General features: G+C 36.4%; 2 long non-coding RNA genes across 2 annotated transcripts in view; one reads left to right on the forward strand and one right to left on the reverse strand.

Annotated features, from left to right (window-relative positions):
* Window positions 1–21,488, forward strand: part of LOC104142029 (uncharacterized) — a 109,675-nt gene that overhangs the window by 74,047 nt on the left and 14,140 nt on the right. The window lies entirely within an intron of this gene.
* LOC138064050 (uncharacterized) lies at window positions 16,720–19,739 on the reverse strand. Its single transcript, XR_011137261.1, has 3 exons — window positions 19,600–19,739; window positions 17,245–17,592; window positions 16,720–16,790 (listed from the first exon to the last, which is right to left on the reverse strand). It is a non-coding gene; the product is annotated as an uncharacterized lncRNA (long non-coding RNA).

Raw genomic sequence — 21,488 nt, forward strand, 5'->3', positions numbered from 1 at the left:
AAATTTTAAAACTTTGTTACTCCTTGGCTCAATATAAATACTTATTTTAGCTAATTGCAAGTAATTTTAAGTAGAAAATTAAGCATTAGAATGTGGTGCCGAACTTCTAAAAGCCGCGACGTGAAAGGTTATTTCATGTTGTTACAGGAAGGGTACTCCTGGTATTAATCTTATTTACAACACAGGCAGGATCTAAATTATTTTTGTTAGCTTTTTTCACTGTGTATGCAGTATTTGTGGTTTTCTCTAATTCACTAGCAGGGATGGGAAAATTTCTTTGGAAGTTTATGGAATGGCCTTTTTATTCTGGAGGACTCTCTAGGCTGAGTAGTGAAATGTCAATGTCATAAGAACTGAGAGGAAGAAACGCTTAAAGAACTTTTGAGCTAGCAAGGTTTTAGTTTGCTTTACCTATTTTTATTAACAATCTAATGTTATTAACTGATGAATACTTTATATAAATACAATATTATGGGTTCAACAGCCTCACAAATTGTTAGTATTTAGGCAGTTGGTTTTTGTTCATTTTAATAGAAAGTTTGTAACTGAATGTCTAGGCATGGTAATAAAAGTAAAACCACTTTATATTACATGATTTAAATAATATGTCCTCCCATCTGAGCAACCTAGAACTCTTTACAAACTCTGGAGACCTTTTTTATAAGGTACTAAAAGCACTTTAAATCTTCCTGCGACCTCCCAGAAGTCTTCTGAAAAAGTGAAGGGAAAATCTGAGTTGAGTTCCCCAGAATTTCTAAGGTAGATAAAACTTTCTTCCTCTCTCCTCCTCCTCCTGTTCCCCCAACTAGAAGAAAAACTTGTCAGACTGCAGATTTTAATTTTATGACATGAGAGGGGAAAAAAAAAGTAAAAAATCATCCACAATTTGTCTTTTATTTAACCGTAAAATTAGACTGATGATTTAACAAAGTTAGTTACTAAACAAGGGAACTGTTTATTTCAAGTAGATGCTCTTTCAGATAATTTAAAAAAGCTGATTCGTTACTGCACTAAATAAAATATATAGTTATATTAAGTTTCAGTACTGATGCAAATAAATAGATGCTGCTCTTCCATTAACAGCCAGTAATTGTTAATAGTATGTATGGTAAACAACGTGTCATTATTTAGTGCCTTTGGAACGTATGTATTTATTAATGAAAATTATCGCTATAGCACACAGATGTTTCCAGTAGCTCAAGGGCATTAGTATAGCTGGGTCAAGTGGTTCCCATGCTCCTGAAACAATGTGTTATTTTTTAAAAATATGTACAGTTTCCATATTTTTGCCTTGCAATTCAGCGAAACTACAGCAATGCAAGCTACGTTTAGCTGAGTAATTATTAATTTTAATAGAAATCTTGTCGCTATATCCATCACGCACTTCAGTAAAAATGAAACCAGGTACTAGCATGAGTTGAACAAGTGACTCCCACGCGCCTCATAAAAATAATCCAAACTCTTTACAGACGTTGCTAGTGGTGACCCTTTGCATAAAGGTAGTTTTTTTTTTTTTTAAATCTCTAATGGCAGAAATTACATGTCCACGCAGTAAATTATAGAAATAAAACCTGTGTTGGTAATTGTCTGGCCTGTTCTCTGACTAGTGATTGCATTCCTTTCTTCTAACATTAAAAACGACACCAGCAGCAGTGGTGGTGTCCAAAGTCGGATCCTGCTGCTGTGAGGTGCAAAATTTACCTGACTGATGATAGTATTGCATATTTTAGTCATAGTAAAATAAGAATAGTATTACTTCCTCCATATCTTTGTGTTACAATTCATTCTTTTTGTCATTTTTATGAAATAAATGCTTTTTGAAACTACATGTGCTTAGCTTGAACTCTGAATAGGAGCTGTTGATTCTTATATGTAGCTTACCTTACCATAGCTAGTTGTAGGGCAAAAGAAAATAAAAGCCTCTGAAACATCCTGTTCTATCCCTGTTTGCTACAAGAAATGCCTAGAAGCTGAGAATGCATACATTTTGTTATTGGAATATTTTTCTTTCATTGATCCTGATTTTCCTGAACCTTAATTTATGTAAGTAACCAGTGGTTTGTTCAGGCTCATAACGAGTAAACCAGAGAAGAATTGTATGTATATTTTCAGTATCTTTAAGGGTACGGTAGGAGCTTCCGAGACCTATGTTCTGAATCACTTTGTTTCACAGTTTTTAAGTCTCAGTGTGGCTATTACTTTTTATTTCTTTAATACCTATTTTGGCCGCAGTGTATATGGGGGGGAGGGGGGGGTTGTTATATTTTCTATTTTGCAGTGCAGGTACAACAACAGGACTAACGAGGAGTAAAGATAACAAGTAAAATGCCAAAAATAAGCTCTTATGATTAGTATTTTCATCACTTTAAATCTTTTTCAGTATTTTAGAAAATTAAATAGCCCTTGTAGTCATTGTAGTAGAAAGAGGGGAAAGAATAAAAATGCCTAATTATTATATTATCTAGCTGTGCACAATATGGGGGACATCATCTATCAAATGATGAACTTCACTTCTTTTAGAAAGTGTAACTGAGTTACACAAGTGAAAAATTCCTAGAAGACTCCTTTGGGAAAAAAAAAAAAAGGGCACTAATGGACTGTGTAACTTCCTTGGAATAATGGACAAGCCTAAGACTCTGACAGCTCTGAACAGCACTCATCTGCTCTCAGTCTAGTTTCATGTTTTTTGTTACTTAGGTAAATTGGAAATTCAGTGATTGCATCTGGAGCGCTTTTGTTTAAGTAAGTAAGTTAAGGTGGTTCTCTGTTCCTTACTGTTGGTTCTCTGCAAAGGCAGAAGAGTCTTCCAAATTGGATCCCATATGCTGTATATCAACAATTGTCTTGTGGTTGAGAGAGATTTGAGCAGAAAAGAAACTGTTGTCTCTTTTCATCTTCTCCACCCCCTTTCTCGAGATGGCTGTCCCTTACAGTGCTACTTCCCAAACAAGCATGAGAAGAGTAGGCATATTACCAATTCGTTATATTATCTTTTAAGATATTTCAAGATCTGTGGTAGTACTCGGGGTTTAATATGAAATGAGAGGCATTTAAAAAAAACTACTGGAACACTAAGCATGGTGAAAAGTCATTTATATTGGTGTACAGTTAGCAAAGACAGACATTTATTTGTTCTTTACAAAAGTGTGATAAAGATGCAACAGGCTGTCAGAGAGAGCTGATAACAGGAAATGGTATTGAAAAGAAAATATTAAAAACAACTTTCTTCCCCAGTTCATGCAGGGGGCAGATCATTAGGACAGATATTTTGAGCTGAATCGTCTATTGCTGAATACTTCTCAGGACTCCAGTAATTTATGAACTAATATAAAAAGAAGTGGCAAAAAATACAGACTAAACAGAAGTTTAGTATGGAAATGATGAAGTGGGGACTAAGACAGCTGTTGGTAAAGATGATGTGTAACCAAGCTGGGTAACTGTTCTGACAATCTAATCTTGCACTTTTAGCCCTTTTGGTCTTTTTATTATTGTTATTGTTGCTGCTGTTGGTATTGTGGGGTGGGGTATGTTGTTTTTTAAGACTGCTGAAGACAGGGATCATTTTTCCTGCGCATTTTCCTGCATTCCTCCTGTTATACTCAGTCCAGTATGTTTCCAAGTTACTGTGATGCAAATAAATGTTTAGCATGATACAGAAAAACAAACAGTGCTGTCTGGTACACATGAACAGCTGAAAGAGAGGAGATAAGACGATAACTGCTCAAGTAGGCCGTTTGGTTGATGTTATCTTTCTGTTATCTTTTCTAACAAATGCCTTTCTGGATATAGAATAGAAACAAATAGGCCTTTGAATTTGTCAAAATAATCAGTGTTGCATTTTAAAATACAGGGATCAGCCATTTCTATGAGTATTACTGATTAATTTTAAAAGCTTTATGTGGCAGCAGTATCTTCTTCCAAAATGATTAACACAGCTAACAGTTCTGACATTTAAAACAACTTAAAAAGTAGAAAAACTGAGACCTGAAATGCTTGGTAAAAATAATATAAAGCTTATATTGCTTCTTATAATTGTATTGCATGTTATTGCTTTAGCCAGTGTATAGGTACACTCTATCATAGTGACAGATAGAATTCTATTAGAAGTTTGAAAGCAGGTATGGTTTTGACATAGCTGAAGGGTCGCTTTGATATAACCTCCTCTTCCCCGCACTTCGATTGCGAGTTCAATAAATACCTCTTTAAAAATAATCTCTGTTTAGGTCAGTTCAGAGACAAAGTTGATTTATAAGATAACTAGACTGAGCTATTAAATGCCATCAAAAGAAGAACCGACTCTGACTTAAGCTTCAGCTCTTTGTAACGTTTAAAAGGAAGAATATTTTAAGCCCTAATCTCACAGATTTTCCCCATACATGGGACTTGGGACGTCCCTTTTATTTCAAAGCCTAAATGAGTTCAACTGAGTATTTCTAAACTGTTCAGCAATTACTCTACATAGCGAGGAAGGCCTAACACTAGACATTAAATATACTGAAGTAGCTGTCTCCAGCCCCTGTACCTTGTGCTCGTGCTGTAGTGGGATAGTGTGGAAAACAGCAGGCAGGCTTAGGGAGAAGCGCATCACCTCCACTCTGTTACAAGGTGCAAGCAGTCCAGGTGTGATCTGGGTGCTGAGGGTGACTTTGAGGACAAGAAGGGTAGCACTGATTCCAAGACAGTCTTCCACCAGCTTTCACATTGGACAGCGTTCTGTGGTAAAAGGGAAAACTTGCTTGACCGACATAGGGGCACGGGACTCACCAGTGATTGTAAAGGATGGAGACAATACTAAGGACTGGTTACTTCCTAGCAATACATCAGACTGTTTAAACGGTTATTCATGGGAACATATGTGTTTATTTTTATGAATCCATGTTGTAGGATGTTACAGTGCTCAAAGATACTCACAACATCTTACAATACAGTAATATTTTGAAACCATTTCAGTTTCTGAAATGTAAGAGCCTCCCAGTCTTTTCAGTCTAGTTCAACTGTGGTACTTTAGAACAGTTCTCAGAGAGTGCTGCATAGAAAAATTTCCCCTTGTATGAAAATCTCATTCTTCTTCTATGTTCTCTACTGCTCAAAACTAATAGCACATTACCTCTGAGTTTTTGGATTTATCACCCAACTTTTCTTTTTCAAGTCAAAGAAAATCACTAAATGAAATAGGCTGATTGGGGAGGGAAAAAAAGAAACAAAATTCCCAAGAACATATTTCATATATTACGAGACATTTAACCCAATGACATTATTTTTGTAGGACAGCCGACTGTTAGCTAAAACTAGTTGAAACAGAAGATGAAGCCCAAGTTTCAGCAGTGAGTGGGTAGCAAAGACAAAGGCAAAGACCTTGCAAGACAAAAGCGCACAATTTAAATAATTGCTCTACACTGGAGCACGCGTTTTGTGTGAAACATCTTTGTCTTTTAGACTGAAATAAGCATTTATCATGTTGAGTAATAGCAATGAAAACTGAACAGCATTCATCAATGTCAAAATAATAATACATCTTGCTGATTTTTAGTGTGGCCGTTATTGTGGAAAACGTATCAGTGAGAACAAATACTTTTAATCTCATCACATCACAAAAGAAGGTTGTCTTGGTTTTGCCCAGGATCAGAATGTTCTGTCCATTTGTAGCTGGGAGGTAGGACTAAACCATTATGTAGACGTTACAGCAGATCTTATAATAGGAAGGCTTTGAAAGTCTTTCCTCTCAATGAGACATAGTATGAAAAGTAAACTACTGGATAATACAAAAACAAAGAGAGTGAGTTGCATGGAAGCTGCAACCCCAATACATGACCTTGTCCACAGTCAGGTCTTTTAACACTGTTTACCAAAGTCAGCCTTAGTTTTCACTGAGCGTTTTGTATGAATCCTAATAGCATTTGCTGGTGTGTATTATTCATTGTTTCTAGATATATCCCATTAGGTTTCTCTAATGAAATGCAAGCTGTTGTTGTGTAGTGGTCATGTGAATTTATCTGTGAAAAATATTATCCTTCTGTGTCCCCCATGCCCTTGTATGGCTGGCAGCTAATCGTTCACACTGTTGCTAATGAAAGATACAGCAATTGCAGATATGCTTTCACCATTACCATAAGCTATATTGAAAACTCCTCAGCTGAAAGCAGTAAAGCTACTCAGGAACCTTTTATCAAAGTTAGAAAACCACAGTAAAATTAGCAGTTCCTCAATTCCACGTTATTCTAGGCAATGGATGGTACATTTTTTTAAGCCAAAATATACAGGAAAGCGTAACGAGGTAAAAATAATCCTCTAATAAATAAGGCTGTATACCTTCGACCTTCATTTGACAAAGACTCTCTTAATTGGAAAAGACACCTTGTTTATTTAAATCAGTCTGACAGAAACGTTCTCATGTCTAGACAGCATATTTAGTTAGAGCAGGCCATCGATCAGGACACACACTTTTTACATATGAACTGAAAATTAAAGTCCGCCTTTATAGCTAAGCATATCACAAAAAACCATAGTGTAGGGGTAAGCCTTACTTTTAAAGAACATACTGCTCAGAGCCTCAGATAAACACTTAATTTCTGTAGACTAATACATACTGAAATAAATAAATATGCTGTCAGAAAAGCCAGCGAACTCAGAGAAACAAACAGCAGCAGAATCTTCCTTAAAAGACTTGTGCTGGAACTAATAGAAATGTTACTGCCCAGTTGGTCTGTACACATAGAACCTGGTAATGTAAATCTCCAGAATTTTAAAGTAAGTCAATAGAAAGAAAGACTTCTACCAATAGTCGTGGATTTCAAAAATGTGGCCTTTTGCCTGGTTTAGGAGTCGAGTATGATGATTAAAAACAACATCATAAATCAAGGATGGATCTCCACTGAGCATTAATGAGCCATTTGAGAGCCGTTATCCCCTCAAAAAAGCAACCCCCAGACATTCGTTGCTACTGCATAAATACAGAGAGACATTGAATAAACCAGAAAGCAGTGTTACAATCAATTTATAAGTGTAAACTCCAGCCCTTTTCACAGATAGATTCTTCTCTCCACCACTGATTTTAAAGAAGGAAATGACTGACAGAAAAAGTGTTAGCCTTCGTAAGGAAAATAGTTAAATTATCTTTCATCCAGAAATGCTGTATCCAGCTACTGGAAATAACTGCACTTTGCATATATAGAGGAAAAAAATGAACTTGCCCATTTAAAGGTCTAGAGAATCAAATCTATAATATATGACTATATGATATTTATTCAAAATAGATTTAGACGTTCAGGTCTTTTCAGGTGCTCTTGGGTGAGAAGTATAGTTTTGTTTTCAAACAAAAACTAAACTATTAAACTATATATTTAAACTGTTATTAAAAACTTTTTAAATACTTATTGGAATTATGGTTTTTGAATATTATGAATAAAATTCTGTGATATTAATAGAATGTATGTCTATTCTCATGTGACCATACACCAAAGGACGGCAAACGACAGCAATGCCCTAGCACTTTCATATGTCTAAGGACCACTGGATGGCATTTAACAAAACTAGGTAAAAAGAATTATTCTCATTTTATAAATGAAAATACTACAGAATAGGAGAATGAAATAAATAACCAAAGGTCAGAAGCAAGACATAGGATAAAACAGACCAATCAACCAACCAACAAAAAACATCCAGCAATAGCACCCCCCACTCCGTGGGCATGTTCTGGAGAGCTTTGATCTCTTCTCTCTCAGTATCCATAAAGGATAAGTATCCATAAGTATCCATAAATTTCTGTACTGTCTTGAAAAAAAAAAAATCCCACACATCTAAGCTCTCACTACAGTGTCCTGTCCGCCACATCAGTGCTCTCCCAGTTGTCCAAACAGAGTAATTTCAGAAAGCAGTTAGGTAAAACAGAAGTTCTCCACCCGTCACATAAGGAGGAAGGCATCATTTGGCTGTGTTCATATATGTACTTGACAAAGAATGTCCTACTTTGATCACTGCTTTACCAAAAGCTTTACTGTTTGTTTCTTTCCATTGTTGGAGAGACAATTTCGGTACTGCCCCTAATTTAATTCCTGCTATATATACAAAAGTCTTTTCTTTGTGTTAAATGTTTTAAATTCAATTTTACTCGTCTCTCAAGTGGCATAGACTAAAATTCAAGTGCTGTTGACCTGTGAGAGCTAGTATTTAGGCTAGATTATGCTATTTGCGTAGGTCCTTTAAGGGCAACCGGAAGCAATCCCTCAGTTCAGCTTGACCTTGTGAACGTTTTTGTTAAAGCAAAGCCTCTAGATGTGTTTTATGCATGTTTTACTACAGCATTTTCAAAGGGAAAGGGTAGATGCGTAGATTTGGAATGATGTTTTGAGATTAAGCTAACAAATTAAAATACTTTAGAAATTATTTTATTTTTAGAGTGAATATATTTTAATTCAAACCTTTTTTTTCAAGTTAATCCCTATGTCAAAAAGAAAAATCATACAGCTTTATTAGTAATATTGCAGAAACTCAACTATGCGATGCAACTAATAAAATAAATCTGCCATTCTGTAAATAGTATGTGCTACTTACTTAAATGCTACTTTGCAGCTTGACTGCTTTCCCTCAAGCTCATCAAACTTCTCAGGCACAAATCTGAGAAGAGATAGATAGTTTAAAAGTCTATAGCAAAGATGCACCTTCAGAGACTATTGCTCTGTATGTTCCTTTCAGATCTCATTTTTCCTTTTTAGTGAGCAGCAGATTTTGCTCATATGGCCGTTCTCAGATGCAACATCTGCATGTGTGTGAAGGATCCGCATATGTGTGCTGGTAATCAGTACTGTATACAGCCATGCTCCTCCGGCCAAGGGAAGCGTGAAAGTTACATGCCTTCCTTGAGCAATTTGAGCACTTGTTACTCCTAGGCACCATAACCCTAAAGCAGCTAGAACAATATCTTTATGGCTTCTACATATGCTTTACCAGGAAAAAATCAACAGCAGCTATGTGGCGATTTAGCTCTAATAGTTCCTACAAGTAAGGTTTAATTATTTTACAGGGAAGTATTATGAATTCTAGTCAAAGATCTGTGCATTATAAATGATTATATTTCATAATTTTTCTGCTACTTCATTATAGCAGTAAATTTTGTCTGTGGAACGGTAGGTTAAAAATAAGACAGCACTAGCAGTTTTCTCTTTCTTCAAAGAGAAAATGGAAAAGTGGTATATTCTACAGTAAGATTTCCTAGCTCTCCATCACTTCTGGAGGCAAACAAGTAGCATCATGAATTTGGAAAGAATGAATGGAAGTTGGCACATAAAACTTAGCACTAATGATACTTTAAGGGTGTTTAATAGTCTGTCCACGTTGAGATGAGTTTTGAAATACTTCTAGATTAACTAGATATTTTTCTGTCTAAAATTGAACTAGATTTCCAGGGGATGGGACAAAAAATATAAATGTTTAGATTTCAGGCATTTTTAACTGGGCAGGTTATCTTTTACCTAAACCAGCTTGTTCAGCTGTGATTACAGACTTTCAAAGACATTTTCCTATCAGAATTGGGCTGCTCCAAAACTTATCTGTAGGAAAGATAATTTAGTACGCAGTCAGTTTTGCTCTTTTCCTTTAAGGCGTCTGTTCTGAAGCAAGGAGGGAAGTGCTCCAGGGTTTCCGGTCTGATTGTTGGGTCTTTGGCTCATGTCATTACATAACGCTTGAAAAATAAATGTACAAATTACAATACAAGTAGAAGATTTAAAACCTAGACTTCCCTTTGGGACTGTGTCACCCAAGAAAATGCAAACAACCTGTCCTCGTTTTAAAATGGTCTGTACTTTATGTTACTTATAGACACTTTGGCAGAAAGATACCGTCATAGCGAAAGGAAGCCTATAACTCTATACACAGAATGTGTAGAAAACTGACCACCAAACAACTGTAATGACTAAAACCAAAATTAAGCAGATATCCAAGTTCAGGAAGGTTGAAAGACACTAAAAAAAAAAAAATCCTCCTTCTTAACTGTCATTATTAGACCATATTTAGCAATCCAACAGAGCAGGTTGCTTTCATTTGTGTTGTTAAAGGACAGCCTTTCAGAAGTGGAAGCCTTGTTACAGTGAGTGATTAAAAGGACTGTCTGAAAGCAAGCTTAATGGAAAATAACACGTCTAGAGAACATTATATTGCAGAACAAAAGTTTAGTGCAAGAGGGCATAGCTTACCTTTCTTCGTATTATCAGTGGCTGCACTTCAGTGCTTCTGTGCTGTTTAAAGTGTCACCGGTAGTAATGCTGAAAGGATTTACAACTGGAAGACATGTAAGGTACCAAGAAACTTAACCACTGGCATACTAAAATACTAGTTAAAATAGTCAATACTTATGTAATGCGTAGCAAATACTACTACTTTACAATGAAAGTGTGACGTGCTGACACATGGTATCCAAGTGAACCTTTGGAGGAAAATTCATGTATTTGACAGTGATGATAATAGAGATGAACAAACATGATTTATACTGTTAATTCATGCAATAGCAGTATAAAAAGGTCGTGCATGGATCACTTTTGTTGGGGAAGAAAAGAACTATATTTGTCATAAAATGAGAACAGAATTTAAGCAGAACTGAAAAACTGATTCAGTGGGAGTCAGGTGAAGTTCATTGAAGGACAGTGAATCAAATAGAAGAAGATGCTCGGTTCCACTCAGTTTGGACATAGGAAGCATAAGGAAAAATACGAAATGACCAGTTGAGACAACATGATACCAAACAGCCTTGTAGTGAAAGCATAACTATTCTGTGTCTTTATTAAAGTTTCACCTTTGTTCTGCTATTTTGTTCCACAGTATGTTGCCTCCAAATTACAGCCCAGCCTTGAGGGCAATATAACTAGGCCCATCACTAGCCTTAGGTGTGTGTTTTCTTTTAATGGTAAAGAGAAAATACTTACAGATGTGGCATTTCAGGATACCAGTGATCAGTTCAGCATTTCTTGATTCTGAAGCAGTTGCACCCATGCCGCTATTTATTTCTGTGGCAGTTTACACATTATAAAGACAGTTCCACTTATGCTATCAGTTATGGGCAGCTTCTATAGGTTGTTACACAATTCTTTACCAATAATTGATCAGTTGTATTTACAGCCTTGAGGCCTCCATATTTGTCCTCTAAGGGGTATGTGCTAATATAGTGCTTGTTTGCTCTACTGTAGTCTTACTCCAGTATCAGCAATACTTCATGCTACGTAACAATGGTTTCTTAAAAGTGTATATATATATATATACACACACATATTAAAAAAAATACAAATTCTGGAACTATTTGTTATTACTATCTAATTACAGCAATATTAGTGGTAGTTTTCAAACTTGTTTACTTAACTTTGTTGGGTTTTCTTCAGGGTACAACAAACGAGCCAAAACAGCCAATATTCAGAAAGGAAAATAAATCAGATACTTACTTTTCCTCAAAGGATCTGCCATTGGTCATATTAAACGTGGAAAATAAATTATTTGAGATATATTTAGTAGGTCTTCCAGCCTTTGAGACCTGAACAGCTGCCAAAGTCGTTAAAAACATTTTTAGTCTCGTGAAAGTACTGACAACAGACTATGTGATAGAATAGTTTTTATTCAAGAATGCATTACAACTTCTGAAAAAAATTGTCACCTTTCATGGTGACACCATACGTCAAATATTGTTGTCTGTCATCATTCATAAGCAGTCAGTGAGCTATCTGATACTGACAGCTTTGCGCTGATAAAAATAATTTGAGGTGCCAGGACACTGAATTTCTATATGTCTGAGGTCACTGCATAGTCACCTACTGACCCAAAAATGCCGTAATAAAAATTCTGAAGGGCAACTATAAAGCACAGATGCCAGCTAAACTCAAAAGGGGATCTGGAAGATCCCTGTTTAATACTAAGGTCAAGAGAAAAGTAGATAATAGTTATTATTAGAGGATAATTGCATTTTCTTTGCAACAGTCGGAGACTATGAAAGTCCTAAATTAGGTCCTATTGATTCCTTGTCCTCATAAGGCCCTTGCAGTAATGGCTAGGATCAGTGGCAATTATGTCTAGGCTCAGTTCCTTCATCAGTTCTTTCCCTGTAGCCTTAATTAATGAGAGAAAGGTGAATGGTCATAAGATTCTGAGTCTTCTTTTAAGCACTACATTTAACTGCTTGTGGTGTGCAGAAATTTGATACTTCAGTTTTTACGGATACAGTTTCTTAGAGGTCTTGTGACAGCTCTTCCTGCAGTTATGCGTGATAACATGCAGTTTTTGTCTTTCAGCTTTTTGAAGTTTTGCTAAATGCTGTGCTCTACAATAGGCAGCCGTTCTCTGTTTCTTCCAAATAGCATAGGTTGTTCTCTGGGGAGAAATGCCGGTGTTTGAATTTGAAGGGGGGGGGGGGGAGGGTTTATGAGATTTTTACATCCATATAGATATAGATATGGATGTGTGTGTATGTATATGTGTGTATGTATATACATATACACACACGCGCGTGCGCACACACACATACATTGATAAACACACATGTATGTAATTCTCATTCTAACAGATCTTGCTGAAGTTTCACAACAGGTCAGGCCTCTGAAACTGATACCCCCTGCTAAGGACACAGGCCTGCCAGGTCTCATTTTCTAACATGCCAGATTGTGTGTGGTAAGCCGAGTCACCAGTCACCCGGCTGCTACATACAGGCAACTGTTAGTACTGAATGAACCCCTTCCAATTTCAGTCAAATACAGCAGAAATGCAGTCAGAACACCTTAATACTATACTACGCTATTCCTCTGACATTGTTTCTACTCTTTTCTCACATCTACAGATAAGAAGTATAGTTTGGATGATAACTACACAAGCAAAGGGATACCATATGTAATGGTTAAAATTGACAAAAGGCCTAATAAAATAAACATATTAAAATTACAGATTTTGTCATGTGACTGTAGAGCTGCACCCTACATTCAATATCCTAGTAGATTCTGTGTCAGCAGCGGTTACAGAATGGCTTCTTTTTGCATCATCCTCAAAGGCAGGAAAACACCAACAATTCATGCAACAGAAGTTAAATAGCCTTCTGTAAGTTAGGAATTCCACCACTGAACAGAAAAATCAATCAATCAGGAAAATTCTGATCTTTTTGCAAATGAAGCTCATGTCACATTAATCAAGTTCTCCTCTTCCACTGAGGCCCATGCCTTAGATAATTGTTCCTGTGGGCCATCTGCTCAACAGCACACTAGTAGAAGGAACAGGAGCTGATAGAAGCAAAGTCTACAAGATAAAATAAAAGAAAAGGTGTTTTTCTGTAAGGGAGACCGATCTTTCTTTCTTATAGTACAACACAGAAAATCTTGATGATCCTGGAATATATTTACTGTATAGATACTATTCATTATATATAGGAAAACCAGTTGTAAAAGTACACTTTGCAGACTCATTCAGATTCAAAGCCATTGAGAACTTGCTCACTGACTGGAATATATACATGTTACAATGAACGTAGAAAAGAAGTTCTTTATGCCCAGATATGTAAAGAAAGATATTTACCTTCCACAGCTACTCTTTAGTTTTACAAGAGCTAAGTCACTAAATACCAGTAAGGCACTGTTTTTCAGTCTTTGTACTTCAACGAAAAATGAACATTGCAGTAACTGCTATTTTCATCAGTTCTAAAATGGCTGAACATATGGTCAATTTTACAAGACGATCCACTTTTAATCGTGATCAAACACGAATCCTTATTGGTTATTTCAGCCTACATAGTATCTACTGGGGCTACCAAAAAACTAATCAAGGCAGAAAACTCTCTGAAGCGTTAGCAGATGCATATCACTAATCTATGGCCTAAATCTTCCTAACTAACACAGTAACAACTGATAAAAATTAGGCAGTGATCTTGAGTTGACATTTTTGGACTGCTCAGTCTCCTGCAGATGAAACTTCTCTATGAAAGGTTTAAAGAATAAATGTATGCAATAAATATGCAACTAAAATAGGTTAACTGCTGAGTCACAGTTCTGGCAGTGACAAGACTGATGTCTGTTACTTTTTACTTGTTATTGGGCTGTGAATTAACAACTAGCCATCACTCAAATACATTAGAACGAGTTGATGGAAACATCGTGGTGTACGTTTTGCAATAAATTCAACAAAAGTTTTCCTCAGATAAATTAACTCACATTTAAGAGGACACATTAAGAATGAGATCCAAAAAAAAAGGACTTTGAATTTCAGGTGCCTGCATTCATAATTGCATAGTTCTAGTCCCCATAATCCTTTTCTCACTGACATTCTAACTTAGCAGGCACCTCCTTCTTTGACGTGAAAGTACTTAGGAATACTAAGTTTTTTTTGTACTAGAACTACTTCCCAGGGTCCCTAAACTTGGTGACACAGTTTCTGTCTATCTATCTGACACATTCTCAGCTTGACAGGTCAGCTTGTAATTGATTTAGTTCATGCTAGCAAGATAAGGCCCTGGAGAAATACTTACAGCTCTCTGTGTATTAAATACTGGCAATTCATATAAGTAGCCGTAATTGTCACAGTCGCCTTTTGTATTATAGCACAATAGCTACATAAGGCGTAAACAGGTTTCTCTAGCGATGGCTTCTGCTAGTTGTAACTAGACAAGATATTTGCGAAAAACCTCATGCTACTAGGTGAATTAGCTGTTGAGAGGCAATTAGTTGCAGCATCACACTAGATATCAAGGTGAGCCCAAGCAAGCTAGTGTCCTTTGTTTCTAAGGGCCCTAGAGATTTCAAGATCTGGGTACAATAAGCCTCAGTCCAAGCTTTTAATAGTGTGGGCAAAAGGCAAGTTAGATATCATCTGCACTTAACGTACAGCAGTTTGTTACTGCCATTGGCATGAACTCCGAAGTACTTTACTTTTCAGTCATATTGTAGCCTGGAGGGAGAGGCGTACTTCCCAGTTCAAGTTGATCTGATCTCTATACAAATGTTTTAGCTTTTCATAACAAGTACACAATGTTACAAGTGAGACATCATTTTCAATTAAATGTAAAAAATTTGTAGATACAGAATTTAGAAAAGGAAATGCCAAAAATAACCTGAGTACATAGTGCTTTTAATGTTATCTTTTTAATAGCTGCTTCCTCAGTAAGCCAGTTTTAAAGTCTTAATTATCATCAGTTCTATCTGTTTAAGAAAATAGAGGGTTTACTGTATTCATAAGTAATTCATATCACAATGATTTTGTAAAAACAGAGCCATTAACCATTTACAGAACTACATGAAATTAATGTTCTTAACTTAAAATCAAATCAAAGTGACCCAGAATCGATTTTCAAAAAGCCTATATTTCATTACTACTCTGGCAAAATCCATCCAAAAAATCAAGTTGATTTGAAGCTGTGATAAAGTTCCCTGCAGTGCTTCTACATTTAAATTCATGAAAATGTCATTAAGAGCTAGAACTTGTTCAAAGTGCCAGAAGTCCTTTAAGAATGTCTCATGCTAGAGATGCAATAACTAAGAAGGTCCCAGCTTTCCCACAAAGTTCCCTCATTTTTATTAATTCAGAAAAAAATTGGCAGGTCTTCTCCAGAGATATAAAACACAATCTAATAACAAAAATAGAAGGATTAAGTTAGCTCAATTTAGTGAAAAATGATAACTCATGGAGAATGAAATTGAGTTCCAGAAGTCTAGAACTCAGGTAATTCAAAGTTAAGGTTACTATAGCCACCCCTGCGAAGAGCTTTATCGCTATTTATCGCTTGATCGCATTATTGAAGAGTATTGTTTCTGTTTGGAAATACTGTGGGGAACGAGAGCAGCAGGTCAGGTGAAAGCTATAGGCAAGACGGGAAACATCATAACCAGCAACGATGCTATTCGTTCTTGGTAGCATTGCCTCATTCCATTTTTATCTCATTCAAGTAGGAACATTCCTACCGTTTCTGGCAACAGTTACCTGTTTCTTTTATTTTCACATTTTGCCTCGTCTCTCTCATTCATGTATTCCTCTCCTCTGCCCCGTAGTGTAGCCACTCTTTAAACTTCACAGTGCAGCACAGGCCACATAAATCTCTGTGGAACCGCCTGACAAATCCACCTGCAAAGTCATTAGTTTAACTCCCAGGAAGTTGGCATAAATGAGGACGAGAAGGTCAAATTTACTGCAAAATTTGTTAGCCTGAAAGAGTGGTCATCTCAAACCCATGCATTCCTTGTGGAATCTTCTAGAAAAAAAGCAGAGCCTCTTGGAAGGATCAGCTTTTATGGGACTGTCATGATACAGTGGTGGCTCAGCTTACGAATTCAAGCCCCAGTTCAGGAAAGCACTGAAGTATGCTTTTGGAGATGCTAGTAGGCGTTTTCTAGTCAATAAGTTTACTAACAGAGGTGTGCTTTGCTGAATCCCCAAACATACAATATTACAACTAATACATGTGGAAGACAATTTTTTTTTAAATAACTCCTCCTAGGAGGAATGGAAATAAATATTTTGCTGTGGAATGAGGCATACCAGGTCCTTTCAATGAATTTACCAGTGTTCATGAAAGGGAGCAAAAGCACCATCGAGGTTGACTTGACGACCTGGGAATCCAGCAGTTTTTGTAAGGTAGGAAGTAAAATTATTAGAGCTAATGTCTTTTTTTCTTGAGTCATTATGAAAATAGATGTCGCGTGTAGCTTGATACCATTGTGATGCTGCTTCAGACTCTGAATCCTTTCTGTTCATAGTCTAAAGATGCCAGAAGTCCCAGTTTTTAAACAGAACACAAAGATGATATACTGAAAATACTGCTCGTATTCAGTTCTAAAGAAACAGTACTAATAAGAAAAATAAGGGAAGAAAGTCCTTTGTTAGGCATTGGTAGCTCCTTTACTGTGTTGGGTTTTTTTTTTTTTTCCTTTTTCCCCCCTCCCCCCCCCCTTCTAGTGCAGTGAATTCTCCCTTTTCCTCCAAAGGGTAATCTTTAATATCTTATTGATGTGAAGTGTATTACATTACTCTTAAAAACTTTTTAAAGCCATAGACATCTCTTTTCTAATTATTTTTCTCCAGCTGTGATGCACTAACGATGTGCATTCACAGCTTCTCCGCAGACAGCTTAACCACTGGGATTCCAATACATTTATTAAATACGACATTTCAGGTATAATAATTTAAAATTACAAATTTTAACCATTTTTAGATTGCAGTGAGATTTTGTGCATGTCCCACAGCTGTGCTTTGTAGCGAGAATGAACCAAAATCACACATAAAGTAAGCAGTGCAACATACCTTGGCATAATGAGATGTTCTTGTGATCAAATTCTTCTTAGTTCACCCATGTATCATCACTGGACTTAATGCAAAGGTGCCAGACTCACTGCATTAGTAACTGAGGATTATATATATATCCTCATATATATCCTTATAATTTGAAGCACTCTTTAACTATGGGAAAGCCATCAGATTTATTTCTGCCACAGAAGCGCTGTCTCCTTGACACAGCTGTTGAGGCAAAACTGGATGCACCATCTTTTCCCCAGACTTGACTTTTTTTCCCCATGAACTTGTGTTCTTAAACTCTCCATGATTATATCTTATGTAAGCATACTTGAGTTTCAACTGTTTCATTGGTAGGTCCTGTAAGAAAATACATAAAGATATTTTAGGAAAGCGTAATATTTTACTTTAGCTTTGTATATCTTTATTTGATGAGTGATCTTCCAGTAAGTGTCTTGTATCAAAATTCTTACCCACTCTGCGAGATTCCCCAACAGAGGATATTTGAATCAAACCAGAATTCTTACCAAAAAAATAAAAAAAACATACACTTTGGTCTCTTCCCCAAAGAGACTATTAGATCCAATTTAAATCTCAAGACCCTGCACGTTGTGCTCATGTTTATGTATACCGTATGTTGTGATGTTTGCATGAAAAAATAATTACATAAGCATCTGATTATTAATCTTTAGCATATTCACCAAAGGGAAGAAAATAAGCCTTAATTCATTAAACATATGCTCAAGTGCTTTCCTGGATCAAGTCTTTACTTGCTAAGGACAGACAGAAAATGCCATCGAGTCCGAACAGCATGCTTTTCTGCTGCTTATGAAAACCTGGGTATCTATTGTGTCAGATAAAGTAGGCTCAGACTAGAGTATAAAAACAATTATTAGCCAGCGAAAGAGACAAGATGGTTGAGAAAACAACCGTCTAGGCCATGAGAGCTGGCCCGTGCAGTACCATTTCATACACGTTTCATTCCAGGGTGGATAGATAGAGCAACGATTAGAGCACTTACCTGGGAGTGCTTACGTACTGCTAAGGTATATAAGTACCTGGATCTCATTCATCCTGTTCCCAGTGACTGCTGTGACTACAACACTATCCTAACATCTCTCTCTCTTTTTCCCTCCACCTGTCTCTGTGCATGTCCCTCTCTCATAGACACACCTGGCAGAAGATGCACACCTGCATGTTTATCTGACTTTTGCAGGAACGCATGGTTCCCTTCCTTATTTACTGAGCAAAGACTTTGAAACAATAATCAGAAATTACCATTAAAATTAAATAAATAGAAAGGCTATAAACTGACACAAACAGATTTTTTTTTTAAAGCATATATTGCAATACTCTTCACCAGCAATGCAGATCTGGAAAATCGGTTTACCAACTTTAGCTTCTGTGCCTATTGCCATTTTAAGGAGCTTATCTTCTTGACCACTGATAGCAAACAAATGAGCAAATAGTCTGTGCCAGTGTCAGGCTAGTCATTTTATTGTATAAAGCAGATGCTTTCTCTATAAGTATTACAATAATAAGTATGTCAAAGAAAATACTCTATGAAAACATCATTGTTTATAGAGGGCAGAGTTCTTGAAATATTTAAAAAAAAAAAAAAAAAAGAGGTCAGAACCATTTACATCTGGCCATAAACACTGTAACTCTCCATTTTAAGTCAGATCCCAACATAAACATAAAAAGATAATCGTAATTAAAACATAACCATAAAGACCTCTGTTGTAACAGACATGCCCTCACTTCTGTCTGGTTGTCTCACATATTCTTAGCCTTGAACACATGTATATGCAACGAACTGTATTATTTTTAAACATACGGACAGTAGCTCATTGAGACAAATTTTCAAGAAAAATCAGCAGTAGCAGATGATATTTTGAAAAAATATTTCTAACTTATTGACATCAGAATTTGGCAGTCTGAATTTGTCAGTGGGGAATAGGTTTTAAAGCAAGCTTATATAAAGAGATAACCTGAAGGTTGTGTCGCTAATACAAGCAACATAAACAAGCCCTTCTCCCTCCAAAACAACAAACCAACCCATGGCTGTCCTTTTTCCACAAATGAATGGTAGCTGCTACACTTAATCGTGTGAATAATTTGAAATTAGAAAATAAACAAGACAACACCGTCAAGAAGACTTCTTAGCATGCTATTTCTCAGCCCATCAGTTACTCCAGAGCACATGAAAAGATAAGTCTTTTAAGTATGTCCACAGTATTCTTGGGGAGAAAGGTCATCTCCACATCAATTGAAACCAATAATAGATGTTTTAGCTTGCATCACCCTTCTGCCAGCAGCAAGATCTCTCTCTTCACTTCTAACCTTTTACTTTTAAGTTCCACTCACCTCCTAAACCACCACCTCCTCTGAGGAAGCTCATTAGGACTTGAGTCCTTCGGTGCGCAGAGTGATTGCAGTACTGCTGTGCAAGTGCAAGACTGCTTGGCATACCGGCAGAAATCATGCTCAAAATCTAAATAGATCTAAACAAAATCTAAAAGGAAGCAGATATTACTAGTACAGAATTATTATTATTATGAAAAAGCACAGCAATGCTTTAAATTCACAGGTCAGTACCTGAAATCTATCATAAGTTTGAAGCAGTGGTTACAAAACCTTTTAGTCATCAAAATATCTATTTCATGCAGATTTTTATTGGGAAGAGTTAATAAGTATTATCCCAGTTCTAGTTCCAGATTGTTTCAATTTCCATTCACAATCCACCCAAAGAAAAATTCCTGCTCTGTGAAATAGCTGAAACTCTTCCCTGGCACGGCAAGATGTTTATCTGGTCTTTCAACATTAAGTGGCAGCATGAGCTGCATACTCTTCTTGCTCCCTGCCCCTGCTCTTTTTGCTGTTCTACCTCTTTGTTTACTCCAAGTAGATCAAGCGAACCAGCCCACTCAAAACCAACACCAATAAAAACCCAACCATCAAGATCTAGAGAAGCAGGATCACACAAGCTAAGGCCAAAAATGAGAGAGTTTTACTCCCCTGCATCCTCCTCCAAATCTCCAGACCAGACCGATATGTTAAAATTCACATGTAGATTTAAGTTTCAATTAAATAACATTTTTGACAGGAGAAGAAAAGTTGAGTAAATATTTTAGTAAATTTAAGTTTTCTTTTTTTTTTTATACAGTTTTTTAAAAGCCATCTCTGTGAGGTTACTGAGTTTCACTAAAAAGCTTTTGAGAAAATACTCCCCACTACGCTTTCAAGAGGTACTTTCATGATGATGTTAAGAAAAATAAGAATAATCATAACAGTCTCTGTTGTGACAACTGATCTTTGGGAAAGGATCTGTAGTCTGGGGGGAAGCCCTCTGAACGAGAGCGGGAAAGTAATAACGTGCCAAGGCTGAAGAACAGAGCAAAGAAAAGGAATGAGTTTTCAGTCCACAAGTGAGGGAGTTGAGACAAGTGTTTGTGTCTCGTGTACCCTTGAGGTACATATTAGATGAGGAAATATGTGTTGAGCTTGAAGTTTTGTACAGACAGAAAAATGACATTTATACAGTTTGGTTATTATAAGTCACACTGAGTATATAAATTTTTTGTTATGCTAGTGTAAAGCTATATAGAAGGTATATTAAAACGTAGGCAGTTGGGCCCAATGGTGTTATGCTGTTCTGCCAGGGATAACAGCGTACGTTCATTTATCTTGGTTGCCTGTAACACCAAACCACGTGTATTTAAGAGGCTTGTGAGTATTCAGAAAGAAGGAAAAATCATTTACCTGCATTTGAAAAAATCAGGAGGACTAAGATTAACAGGAGAGAAAGTGTGAATAAAAGAGTACAGATAAACCTGGTTCTCCTTTTAATATACAGAATAAAGACTGTATTGGTAATTTTTGCTGAGGAAATATACAGTTCTAAATAAGTACATGAGGATGGAATATTTATTTCCGTTTGTATTTCACTGGCCTCAATGGAGTCCGTACTGAATGAGACTTTCAGACTCATTAACAGAGACTCTCGTGGAACTGGCAAGACGGGTGAAGACTGCCATTAGTAGCCCCACAGTGTACTGTCATAACACATAACATATTTTCAAGTAAATCATCTAGAAATCATCTTAATTCATTAACAATTAGAAAATCTAGGCACTTCATATATAAGCTTCCTTTCTGTAAAAAAATTTTGGCCACAAATGCCAGTATTTATTTGGACATGAGCGCAATGTAGCGTAAGCAATTAGATGTGCACACATTTGCATCACACCCTTTCA

This window comes from Struthio camelus, chromosome W, assembly GCF_040807025.1.
Source record: "Struthio camelus isolate bStrCam1 chromosome W, bStrCam1.hap1, whole genome shotgun sequence".
Classification (NCBI taxonomy): domain Eukaryota; kingdom Metazoa; phylum Chordata; class Aves; order Struthioniformes; family Struthionidae; genus Struthio; species Struthio camelus.